The following is an 11,956-nucleotide window of genomic DNA, read 5'->3' as shown; positions in this document are numbered from 1 at the left end:
TGGACAGGCAACTTTTACGGCGCCTTGAAGATAGGGTGACCTGTGACCTTCGCGCTCAAGAGGTCAGGCGTTCATAGGTTGTGACAAGCTCCTGCGGTCAGTCTGTTGATGCTTCATATTATCCGTGACGAGAGTTTTTGGTTGATTTACCTGCTACGAATGTTCATTTCCTTTAGCATATGCACAAATACACACTGCAAAAACACACACACACACACACATATGTGTGTGTGTGTGTGTATGTGTGTGTGTGTGTGTGTGTGTGTGTGTGTGTGTGTGTGTGTGTGTGTGTGTGTGTGTGTGTGTGTGTGTGTGTGTGTGTGTGTGTGTGTGTGTGTGTGTGTATGTGTGTGTGTGTGTGTGTGTGTGTGTGTGTGTGTGTGTGTGTATGTGTGTGTGATATGCAATTTACCGTGTTGGTATTATGGTAGAAAATACACAATAAACAAACAAGTTTATGCATTGTAGGTTTTCATGCAGCACACATAGACAGACACACACACACATATATATATACATACATATATATATATATATATATATATATATATATATAGTGTATATATACATTTATATATGTATTTTTATGTACATGTGTATATATATATATATATATATATATATATATATATATAGAGAGAGAGAGAGAGAGAGAGAGAGAGAGAGAGAGAGAGAGAGAGAGAGAGAGAGAGAGAGAGAGAGAGAGAGAGAGAGAGATAGAGAGAGAGAGAGAGAGAGAGATGTATATATGTATATATATATGTATATATATATATATATATATATACATATATATGTATATATGTGTATATATATATGTATGTATATATATATATATATATATATATATATATATATATATATTTATATGTATACACATATACACAGACATACACACATATACACATATCTTAAATATATATATATATATAAATATATATATATATATATATATATATATATATATATATACATTTATGTGTGTGTGTGTGTAGTGTGTGTGTGATGTAATGCATAGATGGAAGTATTAACTATGCGACGAAAATATTTCTACACCTTCCTGCCTCTTTCACTTTTGAATAATCTACAGTATTTATACAATTTATGTCAGGCGGGTTTCAACACACACACGCCAGTCTCCTCGCCCATATGTGTGAAGTCCGGTGGCGTCCGGCAGAGGGCGTGTGGTTTGTTCATAGACCCTTTTCTATTTGCTTTTTCCCCGAGGGGCTGTCATGAAGACGAGAGTGAGTACATGAAGGAACACATGTGGAAAGTACTGGCTTTTAACTACCTGAAGTTACTTTCCTCTATGCTGTATTTGGTCTGCCTGTCTGCCCGTTTGCTTCCGTCTCTTTCTTTTTCTTTCTCTGTCTCTCTGTCTCTCTGTCTTTCTCTCCTTCTCTCTTTATTTATCCCTTTTCTCTCTCTCTCTCTCTCTCTCTCTCTCTCTCTCTCTCTCTCTCTCTCTCTCTCTCTCTCTCTCTCTCTCTCTCTCCCTCCCTCTTAACAGCCAATAACTCCCTCATAAACATTTAATCAAATGATCCGCGTCTTGCTGATACTATTAAATGCAAATACATAAGATTATATATACACATATGGCAGAGCAATAACGCGGTGTAATATAAATGTCTATTAGGTCTAATTCGTAAATGATACACTCATACAAGTAATTTTTCACCATGGTTTTATATAAATCGTAGAGAGCAGCATAAAACACCCATTTAAAAAAAAAGGGCCACAGAGTTACGGTCCCTTAAGTACACCCTTTTCCTCTCTCTCACTTATCTCACGTGCAGTATATTACCTTTATAATCATAATGTTAATCCCCCTACATACCTTATGTGACAACCCCCACCCCCTTTACAATAACCCCAGCAACAACAGCAATACATCACTTCTTAAAGTTATTGCAGTAAACAGCTAACCCCAGGTCCACTTTCTCTCTAGTGTTCTCAATTTACCTGTCTGCCTGGTCGTACCTGTTCGGGCGATGTAAATTTAGGACGACTTATTACTTTAGTTCTTTGTACGAAAAGTCCGTTGCCCTCGTCTACGAAATTGCTGTCTGGCTTACTACTACGCTGATGATGGGTGTGATGGTGATGGGCACTATACCCCTATTTACAGGGGGTATATCAGTCTTCAATAAGGGGATTGAAGGTAGAATATAGGGACTGATTTAAAAAGGAGAAATTTCGTAAGATACAAGGACAGATAAAGAATTTGATCATCAAAAGGAAGTAGGGAGACAATTGCATATATCGCGACAGACGATTATGGAAGATGAATGAATGAAAACGGAAAACAAAAAAGAAATAAAGGGGATAAAGAAAACGACTCATAAGTTAAGCAAAAATAATGAAAACAAAAAAACTGAAAGTGGTAAAACAAAAGACAATCTAGACCACGCAAAGCTCAGACAATAAAAACGAAAGAAAATTTAGAGCAGGAACATAAAACAATGCAACTGAAATATTAGTGACTTAAATTTTATAATTATATCCATTCCCAAGACTATATCGAGGGATGATATAATCAAATAACTGAACTGATTGAAGTGAACCTATTCTTTGGAGAAGGCTGTGATTAATAAACTGAAAAAAAAAGTAAAAAACTTTGAAATTTTGATTCATCCGTAGAGAAAAATCGAATCAGATTTAACCGAATCGCCTACGAATATGAACAATAATGATTAGCCAGCATTGTCCAGGATCACTGCCATTTATCTTCTTCATATGTAATCAAATGTCTATTCAGCGAAGGTACTGACGTGTCCACTTCTTTCGTCATTGGTTATTACGTCATAATAACAGACTGGAATCTCGAGTAAAGGGAAATTATGTGGTCTTTCAGTATCTTTCAAAAGAAATTGATATATGGACGGACATAGAGAAACAGTGAGGGGGATGAAGAAAAGAAGGAGAGAGAGGGAGAGAGGGAGAGGGATAGAGAGAGAGAGAGAGAGAAAGTGGTTTGATAAACATTTCATCACAAACACACGTGGTAGGAGGCCACCTCTCACTTCAGAAACCATAAACTACAAAATGTTACAATACAGTACCATTCGGCAAAACTCACTGTTGTATTTTTTATTTTTTTTTTATTTTAGTATTGCCATTGTAAATTTACATCTTCCGTATTCTCTCGAATTAGTTTTTTTTCTCTCCCTGAATTAGGTCTTGCCTCGAGAGTGTCAAATGTTAAACTAACCCCTCTACCTCGAGGAAGAATTTCACAAAGCAACACACAGCAAACTCGCTTATTCACCTTTCCCTCCCTGAGTCATAAAACATTCCTCTACGCTCGTATGGCTGCAAGATTCACTGCAATTCACCCAGCAACACTAACTCCGCGATCACAACTCTAAAGCAAGTAAGTAGTCAAGTCTAATGAGCATTTAAGTAGCGACTTTAACCATCAGTGATCTACTCTGAAGGGAAAATATCACCAACCACGAGTGTTGCAGATACCTTGCGTTATCCATCGTTCTAACCAGTAGCAAAATATGGAATAGAAGGAACAGAAATAATAAAAAAGAGAGAAGGGTAAGGGAAATATCCATGTAATGCACCCAACACGGCAACTAGAGTCACCGACATTTACCCATCCGTCTCCACGCACCCAACTCTGCCCCTTCACCGAGATACCCACGTCTCGCTAGCTATTCTAGAGAACAAACCTTGGCTTCTGCAGCAAGTACCATTCACCCCTGCGCCAGGGGGGGAGTCTTTTATGCTCCCACGCAAGCTAGAACGCTAACACAGGCACATCGAGAGGAGGCAGACAGTCTCAACAGATGGCATGAGTGAGCTTTCGGCCATGCCTTCTTGCTTGGTTGTTGGCGAGGCATACTTATGAACCGAAACCCGATTGTCAGTGATGGTCTTAATGTATGTCAGGCTAAGAAAGAAGATGTATTTTCTTACCCATTTTCTTTTGTAATGTAGAGTTCATCAAACTGTCTTTTATAATTGACGAATATATCAATCCGACTAGCTAATGTAATTGGGACTTTAATGACTTCTCGATCGGATGCCAACGCTAGGCTTATGATGGATCTTGTACTAGGCTTCATAGGCCTACAATGAAATAGAATAACGGTTGCTTGGACTCTTCACAGGCCAAAAACCACAAGAGGAAGACTCGGTGCACGCTGAAAATAAGAGATCCGGCAGATGTTCGTCGAAATTAGAAATCTTGAAAATATTTTTGCATGCAGGTAAGCACAGGGACGCGGGAGGGGAAGGGGGTGCGGAACACCATTAGAAAGAGAGGGAGAATGAGAGGAAGAGATAGATAGATAGAGAGAGAGAGAGAGAGAGAGAGAGAGAGAGAGAGAGAGAGAGAGAGAGAGAGAGAGAGAGAGAGAGAGAGAGAGAGAGAGAGAGAGAGAGAGAGAGAGAGAGAGAGAGAGAGAGAGAGAGAGAGACAAAGAGAGACAGAGAGAAATAGAGAGGGAGCATAAGTGCAAAATAACCAATGCAACAGCAGCACACACTTACCTTCAAGAAAGTCGTGGCAGAGAACAGAGGCCAAAGACACCGCCTTTTCCCTGGCAAGGCAGACGACGAGGGTCCCTTGCACACACCGGGGGGGAAAGAGAGCAAACGGTACGGCCCCGGTGAAACTTTTTTGGAAGCTAATATTCCACTCACCACTGCGTTGAAATCCCCATGTTGTTGTTTTTCCAGATTTTCCTCACGTGAATCAAGATCAATAAACACTGATGTTTTTATAGATCACTCAGAGCGGCGACGAAAATCCGGTTGGGAGGCACAATAACATCGAAGAGAATGGGAGCGAGGACGGACGTTAACGGAGAAGCCGAAATATATCGAAAGGAATCAGAAAAAGAAGGGAATACAATATACAAACTAAGAAAGAGAGAAACTAACGATGTGGGGGGATGGCGAAGAGACACAAACACGCACTTATGACTGGCTATGTGAGGCGAATAACGGGACGTAAGCCAAGCGCCTGAAGTCTCTCACAGCGAAGGGGTCTGCGTACTGAATTGTTAAGTGCGCGAGGTGACTAAGAGGCGCGTCTCCCCTTTCTCACTGCTGTCCGCACACTGCCTGCCTCGCTCGAGCTCAGCAGTGAGAAGGTCGGTAGAAGGTGTCGGGGCGGAGGGGAGGGGGATGGGGGAACGAAAGAAGGGGGGGGGGAGGACCTGCCTGCTTGCCTCCCCTACCTGGCTACCTCTCTACCATCTCCCCTTCCCCCCCTCTCTCTCCTCTCCCCCGCACAGCGTACCCGTGGGGAGGAGGAGAGCTACGTTGCCGGTTCATCGCTGGTATTTTTTCTTCTTTTTCCGTTCTATGGCGGTGTAATACAACATTATTCTCCATTACCTCACGTATTTTGACCAAGGCAGATATCAAAATACGTTTTTTTTTCTTTTCGAAAGGATAGTTAGGGAATATACTTATATGTTTTAATCAAGCCGACATACTTATTAATGGATTCATACTCTACATATGCAGTGGGGGAGACAGAGACAAGGACATCGATTTACTAGCAAGGGAAAAATACAACATTAACTGTGATAACATCCAACTTGTTATCATAATATTACTATCAAATATTATTTCACCCTAAACAATCATCAATTTTCTTATCCCCGTAGTCAAGTGTGTTGCCAATTTTCTTACAACAGCAGTAACACGGATTTAAAAAGACGTAAATACATTAACAATACTATTAAAGTTGTTTTCATCAACATCTACATTGCCGTCATGTCCTTATCATGATCAATGTTTATCTGAACAATGTACGGTAGAAAATAGTTGGTAATATTCCGTTATATATATATATATATATATATAAATATATACATATATACATATATACATATATATATATATATATATATATATATATATATATACACACACATACAGACAGACACACACACACACACACACACACACACACACATATATATATATATATATATATATATATATATATATTTGTGTGTGTGTGTGTGTGTGTATGTGTGTGTATCATATTTATATGTATGTGTGTATATATAACAGTGAACGTACTACTACTAATGATGATAATAAGCATAAGAATAAGATTAAGAATAAAGATGATGATGATAATAATAGAGATAGTAATTATGGTAACAATAAAGATAACAGTACGGCGCCACCAGATATCAACGCAAAGAGTGGTCGTAGTGCAGGTAATAATAATAAAAACAACAACGACTATAAAAGTAATATTGATAATAATAGCAATAATAATAATGATGATGATAATAACAATAACAATGATAGTGAGGGTAATGATAATAGTGATAATGATGATAATAATAATGATTATGATAATGCTAATAATAATAATAATGTTGATGATAATAATGATAATAACAATGGTAACGATAATGACAATAATACTAGTGGTAGTAGAAGTAGCAATAATAATGATAATGATAATAATAATAATAATAATAATAATAATAATGATAATGACAGTAGTAATAATGATAATACTAATACTAATACTAATAATGATAATAATTATATTTATAGTATTAATGATAATGATAACAATAACAACAACAACAATAATAATGATGGTAATGATAGTAGTACCACTACTAATAATACATGATGATAATTGTAATAATAGTAATAACAGTAATGATAACAATATTATTAATAACAACAATAATAATAATGATGATGATAACAATATTATTAATAACAATAATAATAATGATGATGATAACAATAATGAGGCTAATGATGACAATGATGGGGATGATAATGATGATAACAACAATAACAATAACAATGATAATAATAATGATAATGATAATCATGATAACAATAATCATGATGATAACAATAACTTCTATTACTAATGATAGTTACAATAACGACAAAACACAAATGATAATGATAACATCAATAATAATGACAATGACAATAATCATAACAATAAAGTTCAGAATATCGTGAATGATAACGATTGCAATAATATTGATACCTTTGATAACAATCTTAGGACTGATGATAATGGAAATAAGAACACCACTGATACTAAATATAGAATAGATAATGATCAGGTCTTGATGATAATACGAAATAATTGGATAATTATAGGCTGAGGTAAAGAAACATGGTTATTCGAATATGGATTTCTGTCCTTCCTTGTAATGGTGAATGTGGAACGATTCAAGATTTTTGTGCCCTGGGAGTAAAAACAGTAAAAAAAAAACGAAAGAAAAAAAGAAAAGAAAAAGATAATGATGATAATGATTGTAGTGGATAACCAAACTCAACTCAACTGGTCTGGGACATGATGCAGAGTCCTTGTTTGTATTGCAGAAGATAATTAAAAAAACTAAGTTCATGCGACCACCGAACCATGCGCAAACTTTTGGTCTTCCTACTAAATACATTGGACAAAGGCCTAAGGTCTGTGTAGATGTAGAAGCAGCGCCCATACACAGAGCAAAAAAGAAGCGACAGAGTCCCATCCAAATGCCTAAGATGGTCATTAAAATTACTACTGTGCACCACCACATCAACTAAATAGGAAATGGTGTGCTTGCCTAAAACAGGTGAAAGCACACAGTTAACAACCCGTCGAAATGTTGAGGGGGCGATTGCCAACCCAAATGGCAACTTCCTGAACTGGAAAAGTCGATGCTCATCTGAGAATGCAGTCTTTGGCCTATCATCTGGACTGACATCTACTGTCCTAGTAGGTACTGTGAGCATCCAGAGCAGTACACCACATTGTTCCATGCAACTGACTAATGAGCTCATCAAAACGGATAAGCATCCTGCTCTGTAGTCTATACAGAAACGGGTGGGCCCATCTTTCTCTCTGACGAGAACAATTGGGTAATGCCAAGGAGAGATGGAATGTTCAATAACACTCTGTGCAAGCATATTGTCACATTCCTCTAGAATTAACTTTTTAGAGGCTTCTGGGAGACGCCACTGTCGCACACAAAGTGGATCTTCACCTTCTTTTGTTGTTATAGGATGGGAGATACCAGGTACAGTTCCTAACTTCGCCTGCGCATCGAATAATGACACATACAAAGCTAGTGCCTGCCTCAGCTGCTGTTGCTGCCCAAGAGTGAGGTGGCCCAGATCAACCTCACTGAACAGGTCACCAAGATCAGCATCGCCCAGCTGAACCTCATCTTCAGGGCAATTAGTAGTTCAACCTGACAGTTCACCCCATTGCAAGGTGGGAGATCCACATCTGGCAGAATGATGTAGTCATCTGCATTCCCAGTCACCAACAACAACAAAGCTGTCAAAGTCATCATCAATAAATCCCTCACCCAGTTCACAATCACCATTATCACCCAAGAAGAGGTCAGTCCCTAACGCTTGCTCCTCTACAGCATACCGGAAAGAAATTCCAGGAATGTTAGGCTTCCTTATCTCAGCACTTTACTATTCATGATTTTGGCTTTATTTGGCACGGCGCTATTGAATTCAGCACCCTTGCCACTCATATTGGCATTTTCACAATCTACACCATTGGCACTTTTCACAGTATCACAAACACTAACATCACTTTAATTTTGCTTGTCATCAACGTCTAGATATGTGCTTCCAGTCTCAAGTGAGAAGACCTGTACAATGTTTTCAACTATAGCTAACCTATATCCATTTCTTAACTTTACAGGGCATGCAGTCTCATTTACTGCCCAGACTTTAATGCGGCCCTTTAACCTCTTGTAGAGACCTAGGTACCACCAAGGGACACTCAATACCAGAAAACACAAGTTCCTTGGCAGCTTGCATACCCCTAGAAATACTACACTTGACAAAGCGCCAACTACGAGGCGGCACAAAAGCAGGAACAACATGTGCTGCCTGTGAAGCAGGTAGTGACCTTGACTGCTTGTGGTGTACCTTAATAAGAATAACTTGCAGTGACTTTGGATCAGTATACAAAGCTGTGAACTTCAGACCTTGCATGACCAATACATCCTCTTTACTCTGGTCAGAAAAACACTCGAGGAGTCCGAGGAGATTCATGCCCAAAAGAACTTCTGCAGGAAAGTAAATGCCATCTAAGACACACAGTTTATGTTTAACATATATTCGTTCATTCACACTAAAATTTACAAAACTTTCATCAAGAACTGGAAAAGTCTTACCAAAAACTCCTTTCACTCGTTTAAAATATTCTTTCTCACATCTTCCCATCTTTCCTGCAGCCATCCCCTTGACAAGGGTCACCTCAGATCCCATGTCGACAAAACACTTCTTCTTGAAGCCATTGATCATTAAATAAACCACAGGGCGACCTGCAGGTTTCTCAGGAACTTTACTCTTACAGTCAGTGGTTGACAGCAACTCTTTGCTCGCCAGTGAAGATGTCGATGTCACACCCGACTTGGCGCGATACAAAGGGACCCTGTCGTGCAAAGTGACCTGGCTCACCACATGCAAAGCACTTCCTCCTTGCACTCAACACACGACACTCTGAGCTATCATGCTCGTGGCTGTTGTGGTAGCGACAATACTTCCGACGAGGGTCTACCTCGGTTGCTGCAAGAGCCCGTGGTCGGAAAAGCGATCTAGCAGGAGGAGAGCTTACCCCAGGACCTTCACTTTCCCTAAGACTCCAAACTCTCTGGTTGGTCTCAACAAGGTTACAGAGCTCTGCCTCTTCCTTCACTACAACTGCTTCCTTGATCCATCGTCCTTGCAAAAAGACCCGTCTGGTTAGGTCATTTGAGTCACCAGTAACCCGAGGGTAATCCCATAATCCCCGGTACACCATACCTTTCAAAATTAAATAAAAATCCATGGGTGCTTGCCCAGGCTGTAGCTTTTGACTATGAAGCACGCAATAAAAATCAAAGGACGTACCAGTTCCCCTGAGCTTCTGCCTAAGCTTGGCTTTAAATTCAGCCTAGGACACAATATTTTTAAAAAGGGGCGAATTTATCATCAGCTCTGCCGCACTCTTGCATGATCCCTTTGCGGCTTTAATAAAAGTTGCATTGGTCTGAGGTCGAGTGTGATTCTCGACGCTCCGAAGCCAGCTCTCGAAGCCAGGTCTAATGGGGTGGGCAGAACTAACCTCCGCCTTAAACTGAGGAATTGGATCCCTCTGCACCACAAACTCAACTGGGGGTGCTTCCCTGACAGAAACGGGGGTCGAAGGACGAGGTATACGAGCTTCTAGCTCATTATTTTGCTGGCGCAGACTCTGGACCTCCAGTGTGAGCTGGGAGATCTTTTGAAAAAGCTCTTCCATCACCGAAGGTCCTGGAAGTCTCTCGATGCCTCGGTCATCCGAGTCTGTCAGGCGAGCTTGCCCTGAAGGAGTGTTCCTTCCTAATGAAGGAGCAGAAGCCGCTTCCTGGCGCGTCGAAGGGCGGAAAGGACTGTTGCTACGACTTTCGCCGTTCCTTCGACCCATGGCTCGTGTCTGAATTGTGCTTATATTGACAAAATTATAGCACAGCAACTTCAACTCCAAGGCTGAACAAGACGCTTAAGATACCCTCAACAAGTCTACAAGAGCAATGTACTACCTGATAACGTAATCATACGGTCTCAGAACAAACACCAGATTCATGCGATCAAATTCACAAACTTCAGAGGCACGTTAATTTTACTCATAAGACACTCGCACAGAAACAGGCATAAAACACCCCAAAACACATTTATAAAAGACTCGCTTAAACTCTCGCTGAAACAGACGTAAAACTAATTGGAACACATAAAAAACACTTGCACATAAAAACTCAAAACAAATCACAATCATATAGAAACATTTTCTTTATACATTCCTGAAACACACATAAAACTTATATTGAAGCATTAGTAAAACATTTCTAAAATACCCATGCGCAAGTATAGAAACATCCGCTTAAACTTACTGTAACAGACAAAACACGCAGACAGTTATTAAAACATTCGCTTACAGATTCACTAAAAAAAACCAGGCATAAAACACGTATCAAAACACTTGCATAAAATTCACTAATATAAACCTTCAGAGACACCCTGAAATAATCACAAAACATACACACGCCCCCCCCCCCCCAAAAAAAAAAAAAAAAAAAAAAAAAGAATCTTCCAAACGCGAAACAATCATAAAACAGCCCATATACACAAATAGAAACCCGTAAACTTTCATGACCTCTTACGAATAACTCCTCAATACAAACTTCCACGCAGTCACAAAAGGCAAACAGCTAATTCCTAAAACAATCAGGAAATCACTCGTAACACATTCAGTCTCCCGCCAGAAAGGGAAAGCTCGTATCAAAACACCGGAGATAAAAACACCAGAAAAAATAAACAAAACAAGACCATTTACCACCGAAGCAAACAGCCGTAAAACATCGATACATAAAACTGAAAAAAAACACTAAGCCAAATCAAATAAAAGCCAAATGAGGTAATATAAATCAAAGGTGAAAAACGAAACAACAGAAACCAATTTAATAAAAGAACAAAATATAATAAATAAAAATACCATGTGACAGACCGAGTATGTGACTACGGGCTAAGAACTGTTATAACAAGCAGTTACACCGTCTTGGAGTCATCGAATCCACTAATTACTGGTGAAACAAACAAAACGCCATTTCCCACCGCTTGCCACCAATATATATGAGTTAAGTTAAGTTAAGTAACTTTATTTACCACCCTGGCTATCTGTTCAGGCGTGGGCAATCATGATTACAGTTTTACATACATCTGACACAGTACAGTAGTCTGTGACTACTGTAATTGTACATGATAATATAGAAATATGTCATACACCATACAAAAATAATACGTTGATATGCTTTTGCCACTGTGTTTACAAAACACTGTGTTTTTGTTTACGGCAGTTTTACATGGTAAATTTAGGATATAATCCGAGTATATCTTCCAATGTATCAGATGAAATGAAATATTCACTTAGTTCTTTATACCTCATGTTAGGTGGTCTGAA

The 11,956-nt window shown here is 39.0% G+C and overlaps 1 protein-coding gene across 1 annotated transcript in view; it reads right to left on the bottom strand.

Annotated features, from left to right (window-relative positions):
• Window positions 1-5,076, bottom strand: part of LOC125047058 (patched domain-containing protein 3-like) — a 138,959-nt gene extending 133,883 nt beyond the window's left edge. The window contains exon 1 of the mRNA XM_047645171.1: window positions 4,510-5,076. The gene's annotated coding sequence lies outside the window, so the exon portion shown is untranslated. The remainder of the gene's footprint in view (window positions 1-4,509) is intronic.
• Between the last annotated feature and the right edge of the window lie 6,880 nt (window positions 5,077-11,956).

Source organism: Penaeus chinensis, chromosome 4, assembly GCF_019202785.1.
Source record: "Penaeus chinensis breed Huanghai No. 1 chromosome 4, ASM1920278v2, whole genome shotgun sequence".
Classification (NCBI taxonomy): domain Eukaryota; kingdom Metazoa; phylum Arthropoda; class Malacostraca; order Decapoda; family Penaeidae; genus Penaeus; species Penaeus chinensis.
The sequence above is the reverse complement of the archived record's forward strand: the minus strand, read 5'-3'. Positions and strand labels throughout refer to the sequence as shown.